The sequence below is a fragment of the Coturnix japonica genome, chromosome 9, assembly GCF_001577835.2.
Source record: "Coturnix japonica isolate 7356 chromosome 9, Coturnix japonica 2.1, whole genome shotgun sequence".
Classification (NCBI taxonomy): domain Eukaryota; kingdom Metazoa; phylum Chordata; class Aves; order Galliformes; family Phasianidae; genus Coturnix; species Coturnix japonica.
In genome coordinates this window covers 18,496,089-18,516,920 of record NC_029524.1, presented here as the reverse complement: position 1 = coordinate 18,516,920, position 20,832 = coordinate 18,496,089, and positions in this window count along the sequence as shown.

Here is a 20,832-nt window from a genome sequence, read left to right as displayed (position 1 = left end):
TAGAATATTCTGAAAAGGCAAATGAGATAATTAGACTTTAAAAAGGTAGGATACAATACATTGGTAAGAGTCCTAGATAGACTGCATGTAGTGAAATTTGCAGCTCTTTGAAAACACCATTTTCATAAAAGTTATTAGCAAAACACAGCAATGAAATCCAATACAAGAGGCTCCTACTGCTGGGGCTGAATATGGTGTCAACAGCAACTATGCTTAGTGGTCTAATATTTAACTTGACTCTTAATGATTTGTTTATTATTATTCAAAATTGCCCAGTTCTTTTGACACAATGATTTGTATTTTCAGCGCTTATAATTTCTTCTGACTACACAAGCACACATGACAGTGTGGGAAGCAATCTCCCACAGAGACTGTAGGTGATATTCTGTCTTAATTTGCTCCCAAGCCCCTCTCAGTGGAGCTGAAAAAGTCTAAACAGAAGAATATTTTTCCATTTAAAAAGTTTTTACATTTACTACTATTACTGTATGGTTAGTCACATATTTATTGGTGACCAGAGATAGAACGGAAGAACGCAAAAAGATGTGTGTACTTTTTGACTATATAATTTCCATTTTTAATTACACATCTATTTATAATCTGCTCTAAAAATACCAAAATGCCTAACGCTGTGTATTAGGTGCCCATTTCTCAACATGTCCATAGACAGAACACCCAGATGTACAGAAATTGGAGAGGAAAAAGATTGTATGCACAGATTGAATTTGAATAGTCATATGCAGGAAGTTTCATTTCCAAAGATGCAAATAAATGCACAGACTTCCATAAAGCTTCCCACAAGAACTTGGCATCAAAATCAAAAACTATATGTATTTCCTCATGATCAACATGCGTATTTGAAAAGGCATAATTCCTAACTTTTGGTGACTAAAAAATGCTTCAAATCCGTAGCAGGCCATTTGGTCAGTCAGGTCAGAAGGGAAAACAGATGTAAAAATTAGTTCTTACAAAGACACAAACATCAAGCCATCTTTAAAAAGAATAAAAAACACATTCATGATTCAAAATTAACATTCCATAGACAGTTTCCTCTGTTACATAATTCATGCCTGAACTCTTTTGAAAACTGTTCACTTGACAAAATGTGAATAGTCTACCCTCCAAATAATGCTTTTGAACTTCTAAAACACACAATATGGCAAATGCTCTCACTGCATTCATCTTGGGGAAGAGGTGGGCTCCATTCTGCCCCCCCTGAAACTTTGGAGTCCAGGAGCTTTGCCCTGGACTTCAATGGAAGGAAGACGAGATTTCATGTTTTTAAAGAGGGAAGATTATCAAAGTGGACACCATAGAACACACAGATGTACTAGAAAGTAATTATGTATTGTAAAAGTGAAATATAGGCCAGTGTTCTTCTGGTGTAATTTCTCATTCTGTTTCATATCTTGGCATCTCCCTCTCTGTTCCTGCATAATGAGCTGATGAAGCTTAAGTTGCCTTCATCACTTTGTGATCTGCCGCTCCTTCTAAGATGTATTATGTATACAAACTATTATACTTAAGAAAACTTTTGTTCTGAAAATCCTCATCAAAAGAAAATAGTTTTCAAGTGAAATAATTAGTGATACTATTTGATCTAACAGAAAATAAAACTCAACTTTGGTGTAACCACTGCCATTTCTTTAATGCCTAAGGCCTTTTATACACATGGGTTTGGAAAAATTTGCCTTTTAAAACTTGTGAAATAAGTTCTGAAACTTCCTTTTTAAGCCTCCTCATCAATTTAATAAGTTGTTCCTGTTGCGGTTTTTTTTTCAAGCCAAATAATTGATAAATCTGCCTCTTTCATACAATATCTACTGTCAGAAAAGCTTTGCAGTGTCAATGAAACTGAAGGCAGTGAAGTAAAATTCACAGAAGAAATTCTGTGGCAATTTTTCTATCTAGATGTCTTAGGACATTGGACCAATATATAAAAGGAGCAGTAGACGGTATCTTTCAAACAATTTTTGTACGCTAAACAAAATTCAGCTGCCATCTCTGTCCAACTTTTATTCTTCGAAGTGTTAGTACAGCACACGTGAGGCACAAGGAAATTAGAGCTCCACAAGGCCATGACTTGCTGCACATCTTCTTCAGAGCTTGCAGTACATCTCAGTTTTTCGTTTGACTTTTTAGTAGCTATCTGAAAAATCTATTCTCTAAAGCCATCAGTTATTAAAAGGTCAAGAAAATGCAGCAGTCCTAGAGGGACAGATCAATTAGGAGTGCATGCTGGTTAGATGATTAAGTTTTAAAAGCTGTTCAGGCTAAAATAATATCTTAGAGATATGCGTGCTATAGCATTCACCAGACTGTTCTAATTCTGCAGTGGCATTGTGAACTTTCTGAAAGGGGCTTGAAGAAAAAAAAAAAAAATTAAATCCTCTGACTTGAAATAAATTAAAAATCTAATGAAAAAATTAAAATGGAAGAAGCCTAGTTTCTTTTACCATGCTCTCATCTATATTTTCTACATACACATATTGCTAGTACAAGGATATTGGTCTTTGGAATGACCCGACTCTAATTTCTATTCACAAGCCCTTAGGAGTATCTACTATCAGAGTACTGACCTGTCCTTACTACGGCCTTGGTTTACCAAGGGGATTAGAGACATTCATTTCACATGTTGGCTTAATAGATGCTCAAGTTTTCCAGGAATTTAGAATCTATGCTATTAACTGAAAAACAAATGAAAACAAAATAAACCAACCAAACAAACAAAAAAACAACCCAGATCCCTCTAGGCCTTCGTTTGCCTTCTTGGATAAAGCTGAATTTGTGGGATGGATTTCAACCCTGCTGATAAAGGAATTCCCAGTAGAAGCAATAGGCTTTGTATCCAAATCCTAATCCTTCTCTCTAATTAATAACACCAAGTAGGAAAAAAAGAAGAAACAGAACAGCAAGCAATTTCATACTTTAACCACCTAATTTTGACTCCAGTTGTGGCATTACTCCATAATATTTTCTCATTTCTCTCTAAAATCTCTTTGTGCTTTTCCAGCTGAGAGTATAGATGGAAGAAATCAATGCAGGAGTAGAGTTTCTGCTGATATTTAATGGGATAAACAATCTATTCTAAACTCCTCTTAACAGACAGCTCCTCTGAGATGTACTTGGCAGATGCTTCTCGATCCAGATAAAATATATGCCATTATCTTCTATTCATGTGATAGTCACTTGGCTCCTCAAAGATTCATATCATTTCTCCTTTGGAAACTTCTTATTCTGTAGGGAAATGGCTTTCCTCAAAGAAGCAGGTATAGAAGACAAACTCTAACAAAAGGATTAGAGAACTGACTCAAGGGGAATTAATACTACTTTTCTGAATCAAAAACTGAGGATCTTATGCAAAGCTTTATTAAAGTTACGCAGAATGTTTTAAGATGTTCTTTTTTGTTCTGATAGAATAAAAAATGCTATAATGTCAGAGAGACAAGGATACCCGAATCAATTGTATGAATAAAAATGTTTAGAGTGTGATGACTGAAATGAAACATTTTTAACAAGATGAAAGTATGGTGCAATTTGAGCTTAAATTGCTCAAATTTTAGCTTAAATTGCAATAGGAATCAAAGAAAAATTATTTGAATGTGTAGGCAAAACTTGTTTTTAGTGGTGCATCTACTAACATAATAGCTTTGAGACTGGAAAAGAAGTTGATCCATTCACCAGTATTGATTCTTGAAAGGTACTTTCTACTCATCTTTGTTCTACTTTAAAAAGCCCTAACACTGATGACAGAGATAGAACTGGCACGTTATTGACAGTTCTTGAGACCAAGACTTTGCCAACTGGTATGATCTGTTTCATAGTTTCCAAATCAACTCTGACCACAAGATCTACAGCTTGTTAGTTGTGCTGCTTCCTGCGCAACTTTATGTTCAAGGTTAAGAATATGTTTATGTGACTTTATAAGAACTGGGATATTTTTTCTAGAACCATTTGCTACAGTACTTAAAATTACACATCTGCATTAAGTTACCTACTCGTTGCAACCCTTGCAAATGTCCAATGCAGTTCTAGTTGACGCAAAATGGATTATAGATGCGTATCTTAGATATCTAATGCTGAAAGCTCGTCCTTGGGGAATGCAGGCAAGCATAAAGTCATATTAATAGCTTTCTATCATCTTTTAGATATGAAAACTTGACAAGCATTCCCAGATAGCAAGAACCTGAAGCATTCAAGAAACACTTTAAAACCAAGATTAGGAATGACAGGTTATTCTCACAGTCATCTGTCAGCTCTATGGGGATATTCCCTCTTTTGCTTTTCAAATCTATAAAGAACTGCAAATGAAACACCAAGACTCTGCTTCCCATCTTTGGACAATGTAAATTAGAAGTAATTCCAGTTTACTAACCTTTTCTAAAAATGATTATGTATATTGTTCAGTTTAAGTGTTCTATTAAAATTATGATATGGCTCATTATAAATACATGTATCCAAAGACTTGGTGAGGTTTGGGATGCCAGAAGTTTAACTCAAGCCAGTGTTCTTGGTACATTATTGATTCCCAAAATATTAAACCACACCTACCCAAATTTATTCAGTCTTTTTGCCTCTGTTTCAAAGTAGGCACACATCTCTTCTAGAAGTTCATAAAACTGTCCAGATTATGAAGATTTTCATATTTGAATATTAAAGCATTCATTTCAGAATATGGAACACCTGTTATTTTGAGTATGCAAAACTTCAGAAACAATTACCTCTCAAGAGTGGACACCACCTTTGATTGAGGCTGTCAGAATTGCCTGTACAGTCCTCTCACTATAATAGATGCAATATTCATACCCTAATTTCCATAAAAATAGATTTTACAAAGTAACTGTTCTGGGATTTATTAGATTTTCCTGCAAAGCATTATAATTATCTCATACATCAACCATAACTAGTGCTTATTATAAATGCCAGTTGCAATCATTTCCTCATTTTGTTGATGTTCTAAGAATATTGGAGTTATACTTCAGTTTACCCAGAAAAAAAATCCCTAGCTCACATGATTACATACTGTGTGCTTACTTTATTGCATTCAAAGCAATGACACACTTCAAATTTCCATCATTTTGTTTCACTGTGATAAAAGTATTACATCTATTAAATGTATTAACGCAAAATAAATACTGGAGCATTATTTCTTACTGCTTCCTGTTCACATTTCAGAAATGTTCATTGTCAAGCAATGTTGTGGGAAAAAATAATACAGAATTCGGAATTCTCCCCCAATTACTTTGATTTAGGTGAAAATATATGATATTTATTTGAAGAAAGCATTTGGACAAGATGGCTTCTAGCTTCTTTCAAATCTAAATTATCCTAAAACTCTTTTAATGTTTAATCCATGAAAAAGTATAACAAAAATCACCTTTATGAATCTAGCAGAGAAAATAAGTTTACACTTAAAAAAAAAGTAGGGACAGTTGTACAACCCAGTAATTTGACAAATGGCTGCATAGTTAAAACTCATAAGCAGGATAAAGAGGACAGTCTCTGTATTAAAAATGTATTTCTTGCTAGAGAATGTATATAAGAAATCCTGACATTTCAAAGTGTTCTTCTGATTCCAAGACCATCAAAAGTCTAATAGCTTCAGTATAATGGCTTTTTAAGTAGAGCACTCTTTCCCCCAAAATTCTTAATGCTCTCATGTCACATTAAATCTTCTATGGAGATTATATTTTATGTTGTCCCCTTTTATATAAAGTCTTTCTGGTATATAAACATTTTACATTGTGCATATAATTAACTCACATGTAATTATGTCACTTAGCTGTAGAGAGCAGTTTCACTAGTGACTCCATAAATATATGCCCTTACTCTCTGAATGTACATATGTAAATATGTATTCTTCATACACAGTCTCTAAGTATGGAACAGAAGAAAGTAATGTAATCCTAATGAGTTATTAGTCTGGGACTCGAGGTTGTCAGTCACAGTCAGCTTTCCATCAGGAATATCACCTTCCCTTCTACCCATCAAACTTCCCACTAAAGATAGCTTTATCATTTGTCTGTTCCAATGGAAAAACAGTCATTTACAGAAAAGCTACAAGCTCCCAAAATGAGCTAAGTGCAGCTTAACCCTAGACAGTAAAGAGGGTTAAATCCTAGAGCTGATCTTTATTACTATATTCTTTCATTTTGATGAAGTTGTGCTTTTACAAATATTTCATCTCTTATATACAGAAGTGCTTGAAGGTATTAGGAAAAAAGAAAAAAATTAAAACAGATGGACATCTGAGATCTTAGCCCAGAAAGTCCAACACCAGCTGAATTACAGATGGCTATCAAGTAGGTAAAAAAGGACAGAAGGGAAAAACTCATCAATGTGACAGTGATTAAATGTCATAGAAGGTTGCCCAAAGAACTGGTAAAAAATATTTATCTGGAGATTTTCAAATCTCAGCTGAAAATACTCTGAGTTCCTTCATGTAGCACTGAAGTTCCCCTTACTTCAAACATCAAGTTGAGTGGTACACCCTCTAGAAGTCCCTTCAAGACTATATTTTTAAAAATTATTATTTTGATTCTATGTACTCTTTGAAATACTGCTGACTTCCAGACTAGTATGTAATTCAAATTTATTCAGATCATTGCTGCTATTCAACTCCCAAAACCTACCGTGAAACAAGGCCTTTGGACGAGGATTGGGAGTTCGTTAGTTACTCTTCCTTTGGTTCCTTTCCTGAGATACTCAGAAATTAAATAGTTTTGAAACTGTTATGGCATGAAACTGCCAAAACTTTTTTTCTTTTTTTAATTTGCTCAGATATGTACAGGAGGAAAGAAGGGATGGCTATCTCAGTTAGTCAGAAACACCGTCAAGCGCTTAGATTCACATATCAGCACTTCCATAAGTGTAAAGCAGAAGCAAAGAAAGGTGGGGAGAGGGGAATAGGCCATAACCTCGTTTGTGCTTCAACAAAGCAATTTATAAGTACTACATTTCTATGAGGAAAGAATGGAGAGTTTTAGAAAGTCTCAGAGGTAATTAGCCAGACAGGTTTTGGCACTTGATTGATTGCTTTTTGAAAAACATTAAAGCCCCCAGAGCTGCAACAAAGTTAAAAGCTTAGGTCTAGACATGAGGTCATCATTCTTCATTATCACCTTATGTGAAGAAATAAAAAAGTGATACACTTGTGATTGAAACCAAAGCACTTATTGATATAGCCCTTCACCGAAAACCTCCCTTTCCTCTATCCGCAATGTAACAAATTATGCTATTTACCAGACAGCTATTTCAGGTATTTTATAACAGATTCCTTACTCTAGTCTGAAATTCAGCAAATTGAGCAGACACAGAATGTGAGTTCAATACATATTTGTTTGCAGAAACAGAGCTGATATACTATTATAAACTATATAAATTGTACACTTCCTCAGTGTCCAAATAGTCATGGGTCAGGAGGGTGCTGGGTGCTTACCTGACATGGAGTTATTTATGTTACTCAGTGCTGTGATCTCAATGTACCTCACAAAAAGAACAATTTCTGCAATGAAACCTCCCAGAGCTACCAAAGCCTGGGTAAAATATTAGCAATGGCTCACTAGATAGTGGTATAGCCTCCAAGTTAGTGCTGCACCTAAGGCACTGAAGGATGTTCGATGCTTCTGCAGCACTAGAAGTGCCCATGGGGTTTCAGATAGATGAAAAACAGCACCTCTCAGTCATTAAAAACAAACAAACAAGAATGATAAATTTACAAAAAGAGAGAGAGAGAAAAACAGATCTTGAAGGACTGCAAAATGAGTGTTATCACTGGTATTTTGCAAATATTCATATACCAATGGTCACATGGCACATAAAGCAAACTGCATCTATTTGAATTCAAACATTCATCTTGGCTTTCATTTTCATAGCTATGCATGCAAGCCAAAAATTTATCTAAGAAAACTATGAACAGAATGAAAAGCATAAATGAGTACTTATGCAAATTTATGCTTTGATCCTTCAGTCTGTCCAAAAATGTTCAGAATAATGAATGTAACTCACTGTTGGGGGGGAGAAATGTGCCTTTTTGAGAGGAAGGCCTCAGCTGATCTTCCAGCAGTGTATTCCCATGGAGAGCTGTTGACAGATGGACATAAAGTTTTATTTTTCTGTAACATTTGACACAAGGAATCTTGTTTCAAGTTCTTACCAGGAATCTCATCACCACACACAAATTACAAAGACCTGATTTCAAAGTCACTAGGAACATACAGATTTCCCCAGGTTTTGTATCAATTCAGGAGTGTGCAAATGGGAAACAAGCATTTAATACCTATGAAATCAGATTCATGGAATTCCAATAACCTGTGAGCTTAGGGCCAGAGATTTCACTGTGTTATTGATAATAGGTGAAAAAGTCACTGCTTAGTCCACAGGGCACCTTGACAGCAAGCACACATAAGACAGTAGAGCATATGGACATTTGGAAGTCTTTTCCAACCCTAACAATTCTGATTCCACTCATTTCAATAACTGGGTGTGGTATTCAGAGGTTAGCATTTCTTTTCTGTTGTTGTTCCTCTGTGAAGATGATGAGTTATTGGTTCTTCATATAATGTAACAACTTCAGGAAAATTATAGAATCACCAAGGTTGACAAAGACCTCCACCATCATCCACTCCAACCATCCATCTACCACCAATATTTCCCCACTACATCATATCCCCTCGGCACCATATCTCCATGGTTCTGGAACAGCTCCAGGTTGGTGACTCCAGCAGTCCCTGGGTAGCCCATTCCAATGCCTGACCAGTCTTTCAGAAAAGACGTTTTTCTTAATATCCAACCTGAATCTCTCCTGGTGCAACTTAAGGCCATTCCCTCCATTCATATCTCTAATATTTGTATCCATGGAGTTAAACAACCAACCAAACAACAGCAAAACACATTATAACTGTCCTTTGCTCTACTACAAATTAAACCATGCTTTTCTAACTTCTCTGTGAAGCAATACATTTCTGTAGTGTTTACAGAACACATCAGTCACAACATTTGAGTGTTCATATCAGTGGCAGAAGTGTTTGTAATTGCTAATGCATCACAGCTAATGCACTCACTCATTTCTACAGGAAAACAAAATAAAAAGGTGTTCCCTCAATGATGAGGATATTGTTACATGCAGAAAAAATTAAAACCTTTTCATAAGAGAATACAGTAATTAAAGCCGATGTTGCAGATCACTGAATCATAGACAGAATTCCTTTCTTGAGTAAATCTGTTTATTCACATTGGGTGGAGATGTCTGCCCTTTGCTTCAAGAACTGTAGAATAAACATTTGTCAGCCCATGACATTTTAGCTAATTACAGATTATTTGAAACCTGCCATTTTCATGAAGGCTTCAAAGAGAACATTTCTAGCTGCATTCCAAGATACCAAGGTACACTACAGAAGGTGATGCATTTAGAGGAGCTTTAATCCATCTCTAAGCTACTCCCCTGAAGTTTCACAGTGACTTATCAATGCCATAGTCCTGCTGGTGTGTGAAATAGGCAGTGATTCTTCTTCATAAAGATGGCAACATTTTTTGCCCACAAAATGTTCTCCAATTAACTGTGTACTTCTAAGACCTATGATTTCTAAACTACTGAATCATCTAATCTGGGATGGTCTCTACCCTCACTGAGTAAAAGTGCAAGGAGTTTCTGCTTTTAGATGCAGAAGGAACGAAGCTTGCTTCTGGTCACATCAGTCACCCAGCATTGCTTTCCTTCTTTATTTGAGTAGACAGTGCTGACTGGCACAGAATGCATTTTGAAGTTTATGTTTAGGAGCATTACAGTGCATCCCACAGTTCTAAGCATCTTGTATAGCTCACAAAGATCAGCTCTGTGAATTAACAAGAGGTTTGTGGAGATGTGAGACTGTTGCTATGCTAATCATTCCAGCTGTTTGCTGCACAGCATATACAGCAAGTACAGGAGGAGTGTTCTCTCCTTTGTAATGCACAGAGATCCCAGAGGTAGCACTTAGCGACAGAGGTTTGATAAACATTTGTCAGAAATGTGTTAGGAAAGCTGATCTTGCCTTGAACCCAGATGGCAAACCCCACTGACATACACTTTCTACAAGCCCTACATTTTATAATCAAATTTTACTAGTTTTTATTACTAATTTTGATTTCAGATTAAAATCTTGGTTAGGTTTAGGTAAAGGTTATTCTTTTCCAGATATGTATATATATACATACTTAATCTACATAAAAAGAATATTAAAAATAAAACAAACAGCAGGTATAAATTCATCCGGCTTTTAGAATTATACACAGAAGCCTACAAGAAACATCTATGAACTCCAAATCTGCTTCCACTATTCAAGGTGTTAATGAAAGCTCTGGTCTCAACCCCCATAGGTGCCCTTCCTAGATAGAGAAGCATGCCTATAAATAAGTATATGTTTCTGCCCTCTCTTTTTAACATGATTTTGGAAAATAGGAATAATGCAAAACATCAGATTTGGCTCATTATGATGATTCACAATTTGCTTTTGGATGCTGACAGTGAAATAATAGCACCAGGAAATATTTGAAGTAGGACGCTACTTTCCAATTGCTTTGTCTCAGATTAAGTCTGTGCCAAACTGACATGACAAAAGTGCACCTTGTGGTTTTCTTGTACAGTCACAAAGGTATGAATATGCCAGTGAGTGAGAGTCAGAGATAAGCTGATGTTAAAACACCCTGATGTATCTCCCATCCACACAACATTCAGCTTTCACCTCCTAAGCGATTCAGCAATATAGCTTCTAATTCAAGCCCGAACAAAAGCTTGCAACAAGTCCCTACATCTCTGCAATACAGTACAGAGATACAGATTAAATTATTAAAAAATATATCCATACATGATAATAAACCTTACTATGGGTTGTTATTAAACACGTGTCTGTTACAAGTTCTCTTCTTACCAGATTCTTAGAACACTTGTGTGGAGAAATAGGGCTGCAGATGGTCACTTTCTACTCATTTGCTTAAATAAATGGCATAATTCATCTTAAAGTAGATGTAACTACTTAATTGATGGAGAAATAGTCAGCATTTATTATAAGAGCAAACAGAACAGGAACAGAAGCAGAGAAAAATCTGTAACTGCAATTTCTGTGAAAAATTCCGATGACTGTTCCACTTTTAAATGTACTCACTACACCTATCAGAAGAAAATTAAGAATAAAAGTTACCTCGATATCTAGGGACCAGGAGCATTTAATTTCACAGAGAAGCCAAAGTGCTACTAATTCATATAAATCACTGCACAGCTTAGCAGAAAAGCTATTTCCAGGGCTTGCCAAGATATGTCTCTTTCAAACTTCTGAAAACAGTATTTCAGTGATCACATAAAAGTGATGGGAGAACCTGAATAAAAGCCCACCAGTTCCTTTGGTCGACTAAACATCATTAATACACTGTGCTTTTTACTTTGATGAAAGCAGAGCCTTAGACAGAAGGCTGATGGGTCTATGGTTCTTCATATTTCATTTTACCGCCTATTTTGTGCAAGCAATACTCAAAGTGCATGAAGTTTGTTTCTTGATAATACATACTAAGCACAGTTTCAGTCATTTCCCACATTTTCTTTTTAACAGATACCATAATACATTGTGCTTCAGTTTCCATAATATTACTTTTTCATTTTCCAGTCTACCTTGCTTTCCAATGGCCGGTAATGTCTAGCTCATCTTATAGTATAAATAACAATCCTACCTTAATGTTAGCCTGTCAGTCAAGCCATAGAAGAAAAATAGCCATGTGGGTTTTATGTCGATTACTTGGAGTAAAAATTCAAGTTAAAGAGATGTGGAAACAATACTTAATGTTGAATCTTGTGCTCTGTTAAAGCCTGCTTCCAGCAGAATCCATCTACAACCCGGCCTAATGGGTGCTATGCCCAGGTAGCTTTTGTCTCTCAATTGTAGCACAAATTGGACACGACAAGTCCAATTCCTCACACATATTTCAGTGTCTGCCTGGGGCTGAATATTATTTGATACAGGGAAAGGCTTGTAAAAAGGATGGGAGCATGCTCTGTGGCCAAGGACTATTCAGAAGCATATGTATATTTTAAATAGATTTGCATTTTCTAAAAGGCACCTCAGAACTGAAAAAAAAATACGTAAGGACTGTCAGCTATTCCAAATTTTTGAAGAAGAATGAGAAAAGGTTAAAATAAAATGCTAATCTTACAGATATTTTACATTTTTAATACATATTTCCCTCTTAAAAAAAAATTTTCAACTTTCAGATTTCTAAACCAGCCATCAGTAATGCCATGTTAGAAGGTGGTTTGACAACTCAGAACACTGACTAGGAGTCTTTAGAGCAGCACATCATTATAGACTGTGACTGTGGCTGGCAATCCTTCCAAAATTACAATGCAGTCTGTTATAAAGCATTTCCAAGACATAGACATTTACCCAGCATCATCAGGACAGATGCAAAATGGCAGCAGGAGACCTCAGCAGTTTCATATGGAATATGTGCAGTGCTCCCAAACTCCGCAGTGAAGAGTAAGGATATTGCTGCTACTTTTTTTCCTTAATTAATCATGTCATAAATGTTATGAGTTAAAACTGTAAATGATCTGGGTTACTGTGCTCAAATTCAAGTTCATTAACTTTGAAAGGAGTACAGAATGAAAAGAACTTGCATGGGAAGGGGGGGGGAGAGGGGGGGAGAAACAAACTCCTGCAGCAAACTGGTAACTGACTTGCTGAGAAAAATATTCCTATAAGAACTGCATTTAATTTGTAATTCAGCATAAAAGGAAATAAGGAAACAAAAATATTACTGATATCTTGGGAAAAAAATGAAAGCATAACCTTACTGACAAAAAATACTTTTCTTTCTGTATAATTTACAGTAAAAAAAATAATTAAAAACAATCTAATTTCAGAAAATAAATAAATAAAAAAGCTTACTGCCTTCTCTCAGTTGGTAATGGTCTCTATAGAACTCATAACACCTACAAAGTATGTGTGTTTACAAGGCCCTTAAGTGCAGGAGCCATTCACTTTAATGGTTTTACATTCTGCTCATAGTTCTCTGCTCTCAGTAGATGGCTGGAAAACTATAAATCCTGGTTTCAATGTGCACCCCTCCTGTTTTTTATAGAGGGTGTATTTCATGAGATATCCTGCTTGCTTTGTGCATGCTGGCACCTATTCCTAACAAGGAAAATTTGGGTTAAACGTACTGAGGTATATTAAGTGGTCAATCAGAAACGTCAAACAATTAAGGTGAAGCGTCATGTAAAGCAACGCTATTTTTACCTACAGAAGTTGTTATTCCTGATTGTTTTATGATTTAGCAGTTGTGCACTGCATGTGCCTGATTCTGTTATATGGGATTTGAGGTAAGATTATAGCTGGCTGATTTTTAAACATCAACTAATTTTCAGAGGCAGAATAGAAGAACAATGAACAAAAACTATCCAGAAATTTCTTTCAAAAGAAACATAGAATGGCCTGGGTTGAAAAGGACCTCAAAGATCATTTAGTTTCAACCCCCCTGCTATGTGCAGGGTTGTCAGCCACCAGACTAGGCTGACCAGAGCCACATCCCATCTGGCCTTGAATGCCTCCAGGGATAGGGCACCCACAGCTTCCTTATGGCAACCTGTTCCAGTGCATCACCACCCTCTGGGTGAAAAACTGTCTCCTAAAATAGGGACAGCTCAGTGCTCTGCATCATTTACTTTTATTTAACATTAGGTGTTTAAAAGGAAGTGTATGAGTAAGAAGCTATTGGGAAGACACCAAGTCAACGATAGTGTTGAAGGCAGTGGCTGCGGTGTTCCATCAGCACCTGCTCAACATCTTCACCCTAACCTGCACACAAAGGAGAAAAGCAAAAGGCTGATTTAATGCCTATCAAAGCCAATGGAAGCTGTGGAGAAAGAGATAACAAAAGACCAGTGGAAAGATCTTTGCTGTATAACGTTCAAGCTATCCAAGCGTGCTTTAAGCACCAGAGAGTGGTGGAAGCAATCTGCAGTTCAGTTCAGGCAAACTTATTCTACTTTTGCCAGAGATTTTACAGAGTGATCTAAGCATCCCTGTTTAGGATATTACTGTCCTTATCTTCTCACAGCAACAACAGCAGGAACAGCTGAGTACTGCTGTACCCTTCTGGGGACAAAGGCCCTGCATTGCACGTCTGGGAACTGTCTGGGGCACCTGGAGTAGGAACAATTACTAGGGAATAATTCAAAGGACTCTCGGACTGAGTCTTCAAGGGCAAATGGGCAAATTGTGCTGTTAAGTGTTAGTCAAAGGAACAGAAAAAAACAGAAAGTTTTCTTCCTTCTCCCATATGCATATAATTCACAAATGCCCCTAATCTCTTGTAATAATTAATCTTATTATAGTTCTTTAGAATAACAAGTTAACTGCTCTGGTAAAAAATGCTGTCTCACCTACAACCCGAACTAAAAAAAAAAGAAATAAAAATGTGATATTACAGTGCAGCTTCAATGAAAATCTGTAAAACTTTAGACATCCCCTATCAAATTCCTGAAGCCTGCAAGAAATGCTTTGAAGAGTAGAGTTGTAAGTGTAATATTAAGGTATTTACTTATTTCCTTGTAATAAAAGTATGATTCAAATCAAAAACAAATCTGAGAGATGACTTTAGGAAGTATCTACAAAGGTAATTCTAAAAACATTTTGCCTCAAGGACTAAAAACTGAAAAAACTACCTTGGGTATTGTAACTTCATCAACCTCTTCCTTTTCAAAGGGATGTAAAAATGAATGCCACTTGAGAACATTGAATTTATAACCCATAACAGTATAATCTATCATAGAACAGAATGTTATTGCATTTTCTAGTATAATTATGAAACTGAAGCCAGAAATATATTGAGATATCTGAACAAAGTGGAGTCACTAACTGTTCTTATCAGTACAATGTCTTTTAGAAATTACATTTCTTAATCAGAAAATGATTGTGGCTTGGCTAACGTGTCATTTCTAATGTGACCACTCAATTTAGAGCCCTTCACCTTGTGCTGGTCTTTTTCTTAGGACTATTTTTTTCTTTTCTTTTGGAAGTATATTATTCAGAGGAGAGGTGCAGACTAAAGAGCAAACAGCAGGGAAGTCAGTCTCAAAAATACAGAGAAGTAACACAAAAAAGTAAGAAGAGTTGGCCATTTCTAGTTCAATTTTAAATTATTATGGTATCATTTAAAGGATTTGAGATTCCTTTTCTAATTGCATAACTGAGAGCAAGAAAGTTTTTAATGTATTTCTTACTGAACTAAATAGCAAATACTTCTACAGCTCCAGGAGTTGGAATCAATGATCATCTGAGTCCCTTCCAGCTCAGGGTATTCTATGATTCCATGATTTGTAAAGTTTAAGCCAGAGACTATAGGGCACTTGTTAAACCTGCCTCAGCCATTACTCGGTCTCTGCACCAATTAACCCTTTGTTGACATAAATTAACTAATCATGAAATCTTTTAAAATCCTTGAGATTTGAAATTATTAATTACACTAAAAAAGTAATCTAAAGTGTCAGGAAATGGTGCAGGTTCTACAGATTGTACCTACCTTACTGTCTGAACAATCTGTGATACACATCAGAGAACCACGTAAATTATCTTGCACTTCCTTCACTGGAATGGCTTCGTACGTGTGAGCAAAGCCAGATATAATGCACGTTGAAAATGAAATATTTGTTTTAAACTTCTGGAAAACACAAAGGTGTTTTCATTACTTCACCAAATATGACAGCCATGACCTTTCAGAAGGTGTGAATTTGGGGGCAGAAGAGAAAATGCCACGTATTTGCACAAATATTCATCTCTTTCTTGAATTTCTGGTGATTCTTCCAGTCACATACTTCTTCATCAGCAAGGAGGACAGTTGTTCTATAACCTCTCAAATTTAAGAGTCAATTACTGCCACAGCACAGCAATGTAAAAGGCCTTTATCATACACCTGTCCAGATGCTAAATGAATCTTCCCTCTCAAAAGTCTCCCTGGCATCGCAAAATCCCTTTCAGTCTCTTCTGGCCATCATAGATCACTAGTAAACTACAGCAACTTCCAAGGACCCCGTTAACAGAGAAAGCATGTCGGTACCTCTCACTTGGACACCTCCAGTTTATCAGCGTCATTAATTCCTTGTGGTTCACCCCCAATGAACACAATAGTCTGGTTATAATCACAGAAAGGCTCTGGGAATGTGAATTATCGCTTTTCTCTCCTCATGAGGAACACACTCCAAAATAGCTGTGGCATTTTCCCCTAATAGCCTCACATTTCACTTATATTCAATTTGTTACCTGCTGTCTCTCTCAGATTCCTTTCTGCATTGCTGCTCTCCGTCCTGCTCTCCTGTATTTTATTTCTGCTTGTTATTCTTCTCTGCCCCTTGAGAGGAATGTCTTGCATTTATCCACCTTCAATCACAAACCCGTGGACTTCATCCAACCTTCCCAACTCCCCAGATCTTTCCAAAAACCCTCTCTCTTCCCATCCCATGCCAGTAGCGTGTCTCCTGTTTGCTTTCCCAGTTCAAAAACAATTTGTTTGTTTAGATCAGCTCCTCAGAGGTTAATTTACCTGATCAGAAGGGAGGATGGGGCAGACAAGGATTGCGTGTCCAGCGGCAGCCATCTGGCTGAAAATCAGATTCATTCCTTACAGATTTTGCTTTTCTTCTAGATTTTGCTTTGCTCTCTGGTTACCAAGGCCCAGAGGGAGCAGCCCCTCAGAAGGGTCTGAGGGCAGCAGGGCCACAGGAAGCACAAGGATGCTCCAGCTCTTTGCATTCTCTGTCACCCTTATTAGGGAAGAAAAACAAAAAGGAAATATAGGTTTCAATGGAAATTTGTGTGTCTGATATTTCCTCTCACATAGCTTAAAATTAATCTATGATTCCCTCATTAACCATCTATACACAATACAGGAAAGCAGTTTCAGGAACTACTGTAACACTTATAAGCTCTGCAGGTAGTGAAATGCATTCTGATATTGCATTTATTAATCATTGTCCCCAATAATAATGATGTTAGTGAGTCCCTTCCCATGCAGTAATGACAACCAGCTTCACTTCCAAGTGTGATACAGTCACAGAAACTACAATGCAGAAACAGAATCTTCGAGGATACTGGTTACATTTTTAAACAACATGAAAATAAAACAGAAAGCATAACATTTTTAATTTGTTTTAGTGTCATCACGGGGACAATTCAATAATGGCTCTAGTAGAAATTAACACTCTGTTCTATGCACAAATGCTTCTGTTTTTTCTTTGAATAATTACATTTCTGTTTTATAGATGCAGAAAGACTCTTCTACCCTTCATTATTTCCTATCAGCAGTGGGAGTGATCATTAACATTGTACAAAGAAATTGAAAATCCCATCCATGCTAGTGAGAGCATTTTCTGTTCACACTGAAAAGCATCAGAGTGATATGCCTTCTGAGGACACATGCATAGGACCAAACAACCACCACACAGGAGAATAAAAGCAGTTTTTGCCTTGGGAATATGGGTGACCAATCTGAGTTTGTGCCTAAGTTAGCTCCTTAATTTACAGAGTTTGTAAAATATTTTGGTATGTTGATATGCATTTCTCTATAGTTCTCAAAAGCTAAGTAGGTCTTTGTGAAGAACACACTGTTGAAACTGATATTCATTTTTTCATTGAAAACTGCCATTTCTAGATACTTGTGATGGTGGAGATGCTCTTCAATGGAGGATCTGGCCAGAAGCAAACAGGCACTTAAATGTGAATACTGTTATCCTGGTGCTAAGTGGAACCCCTCAAAAAAATAGGAGACTTTCTTTAAACAACCAAAACCATAAGTACTCAAAGCCCACAGCTGGTATAAACTTAAACCAAAAGCATAAGTTTGCTCTAAAAACTTCCACCAAAATCAGGAAGACTGACATAATGAGAAGTAACTCCCTGCTGGTGATTGCAGACATTTGTATTTCTTCCTCTGCCTTGCTTGGTTCCCTCTAAAGATTCTCCCCACAAAGGGAAAGAAGAAGAAAGATGCCTCCACAGGTTGATTAATAACGTTCCTAGGCTCATCTGGCAACATTTTTTATCCTTTGTAAAAGACAGCTGCCCTTTGCAAAGAAATAATCTTTTTTTTTTTTTTTTTTTTTTGCTTTGTCTTAATGGCAGTGATTGCCTGGCATGGAAGGACCTGGGAAGACAGAATGCTAAAGGTGGCTGGCAGAGAGAGGCAGAGAAAATGTCTTACCACCTTTAAAGAGCCTGAAAAAGGCTCCCTGCTATGACAGCAGCTGATGATAAAAGTACTGCTAAAGATCCACCTTCCCCTGAAATAAGACATAAGTTCCACTGCTGCTGCAGAGCTTTGTAGAAACATCAGTCCTAGGACATACACAGTACCACATGATGAGTACTGAAACGAGAGAGCTGGCAACATTGCTGAAACCTCCTGCAAATTAATGGGACTGAGGGATCCTGCATAGCTTCAAACAGGTCTTAAGAGTTCCTTCTCAGCTTTGGGGCTCTGCACTGATTGTTCTGATTGAAAGCAGACTCCCCTCACCTGCAAGCACATCTGCACCAGAACTACTCTAAGTGAAATTAAAAATTCACAGCACAAGAGTGTAGAGTGATGGGTAGGATTCTGTCAGCAGGTTTGGAACAGCCAGAAACCTCATAAATAGAACACAAGAAACTTGCCACTTGCAGGAGTTAAAACCTATTCTTCCTTAGCCCAAGGAGAGCTTTGAACATAAACGTGTTCATTCAAGATCCCAAAAAATGCATGTCACAGAGCAAACAGTGAAAGAGATTGTACTAATGCTTCTGTGTGGGCTCTCATAGCACACCAGCACATGCAGGGCAGTGTGGGATGCTGGCACATTGTTGGGGACCTTCATTGCTGCTGCCAATGGGCTTTGGGGTGATTTCCTGTGTGAACTCATTAAAACTGTTGGAGCTGGCACAAGTTGGAAGCCAATTTCTAGGAGGCAAACTGATGTACATGTGGCCTGTTACTTATTTGAATGTGCCAGGGTCTGAACCATCATTGACTCTGCTGAAGGGAGTGACAGATGTAGCAAAAAAGCTCGAGCAAAAGAAAACAGCTCATTTCTTGCTTCTGTTCACCCTTGCACATCATGCTGCTTATGCTTCAAGAAATGGAGACTAAAACACCTCTGATTAATCTCCCACCTTTCACAAGTGATTTAATGTTTTACAAGCAAGGGCAGTGATAGCTGATAACACACCTAGGAACATGGAAGCAGATTTTTCCATTGCATTAACACAAAACTCTTTCTACAACAATCACTAACAAAACATGATAAAGAATAATGCCTCGATGCTTTCCTTATCATAGGTTAATATCTGCTGTCATTGTTTAGAGGATACTATTTGGTGTTCAGAGTGATCTCCCTGCTAAGTATAGCTGGCACATAGGTCCAGGAACTGCAGTGCTCCCTCACTTTCCTCCAAAACAGCACAGTTATGCTGAACAGAGATTATCCATGTAAAATAGTTTGCTCCCCTTCTTACTGCTGCTTGCCAGGCTGCTGGGAGACCATGTTGTGGTTACACTGGTCATCATAAAGTAAGTTGATAGATTATTGGCTTGTCTTAGTAACACCAGTTACCTGCCATCAGTAGGGCCAAAAGAGATTTGGCTCAGAGCCTGTGGGCTTCTGGATATGGTAATGGGTAGACCATCAGAAACGCAGAAGAATTACCCAACTAAAAGGCAAGACTGAGCCTCCCTTAGAGGGGTGCCTATGGAGAGAAGCACCACAACAGAGAAGTAAATGGTAAACCTGACCCATGGCTAGGAAAGAAAAATGTTAATGCTGTGCTCTCGAGATCTCAAGAAGAAAATATTACCCTTTCAGATAGCAACAGTGACTCAATGAATAAAGAGAAACAGTTAAAAAACTATAAGTTGAAGACAAATAATGGAACCAAGACAAGACCAATAGAAATCATCTTGTACTTTCAGCAACTTCTTCCTTCTTTCCAGTGCCTTGGCAAGATCTACACTCCTGCTTTAGCACTACAAGCCTGAAATTGCCATCTAAACTATATCCAGGCAAACCTGCAAATGCTAAAGGGCATGACAGGAAATGATGCATTGGCTTTATCTAATGCACTGGTATTTATGGTCTGGTCTTTTGAAGCGGAGATGATTTCAGCAGCTTTTATAAAAGCAAGAACTGTAGGAGTGGGTAATCTTGCTACTGAACAATATGAAGTGGTGAGCACTGGAGTCACTGCAGTACCTATAGTAATCCATTAATACCCAAAATGTACAGGGTTATTTTTGGCCTCCTTTTACATAAAAGAGTACTGTAAAGTAGGAGTTCTGGTACTGAGCTGTATTATTGCCTGCACTGTACCTGTAGATCCTAGCCGAGATCTATCACATTAGGTACTGTGACACCTAGATATGTGATATGGCTTAGACTGTCCTTGACTTCCTACAATCTATACTGCTCATATCAAGTACTGTAGGAAACTGTGAACTTAGATTTCCATGGCCCAGATTTCATATACCAGCCTCACTGCTTTTCTGAGCCTAAAGTGAAATCTTCCTACAACATAATCAGCTAGCTTGAGACTAATCTTTTTGAAACATCATATTCTCTCTCTTAGTCTCTAATGCCTTTTTTTCTAAAACATGTTGGAGAAAAGCGATGTACAGTTACTGTGTGGAGAGGAGAATATGCAGCGCTTCTCCAAAGAAAGAATAAAACACATTCCTCCTCTCTCTACTACTAATTTTGGCCAAGTTCCAAGAAGGCAGTAATTTGTGAAAAAGCAAAGTTCGGGACCTTTCTGAAAGTCCTCTTCAGTTATATTTGTTGGC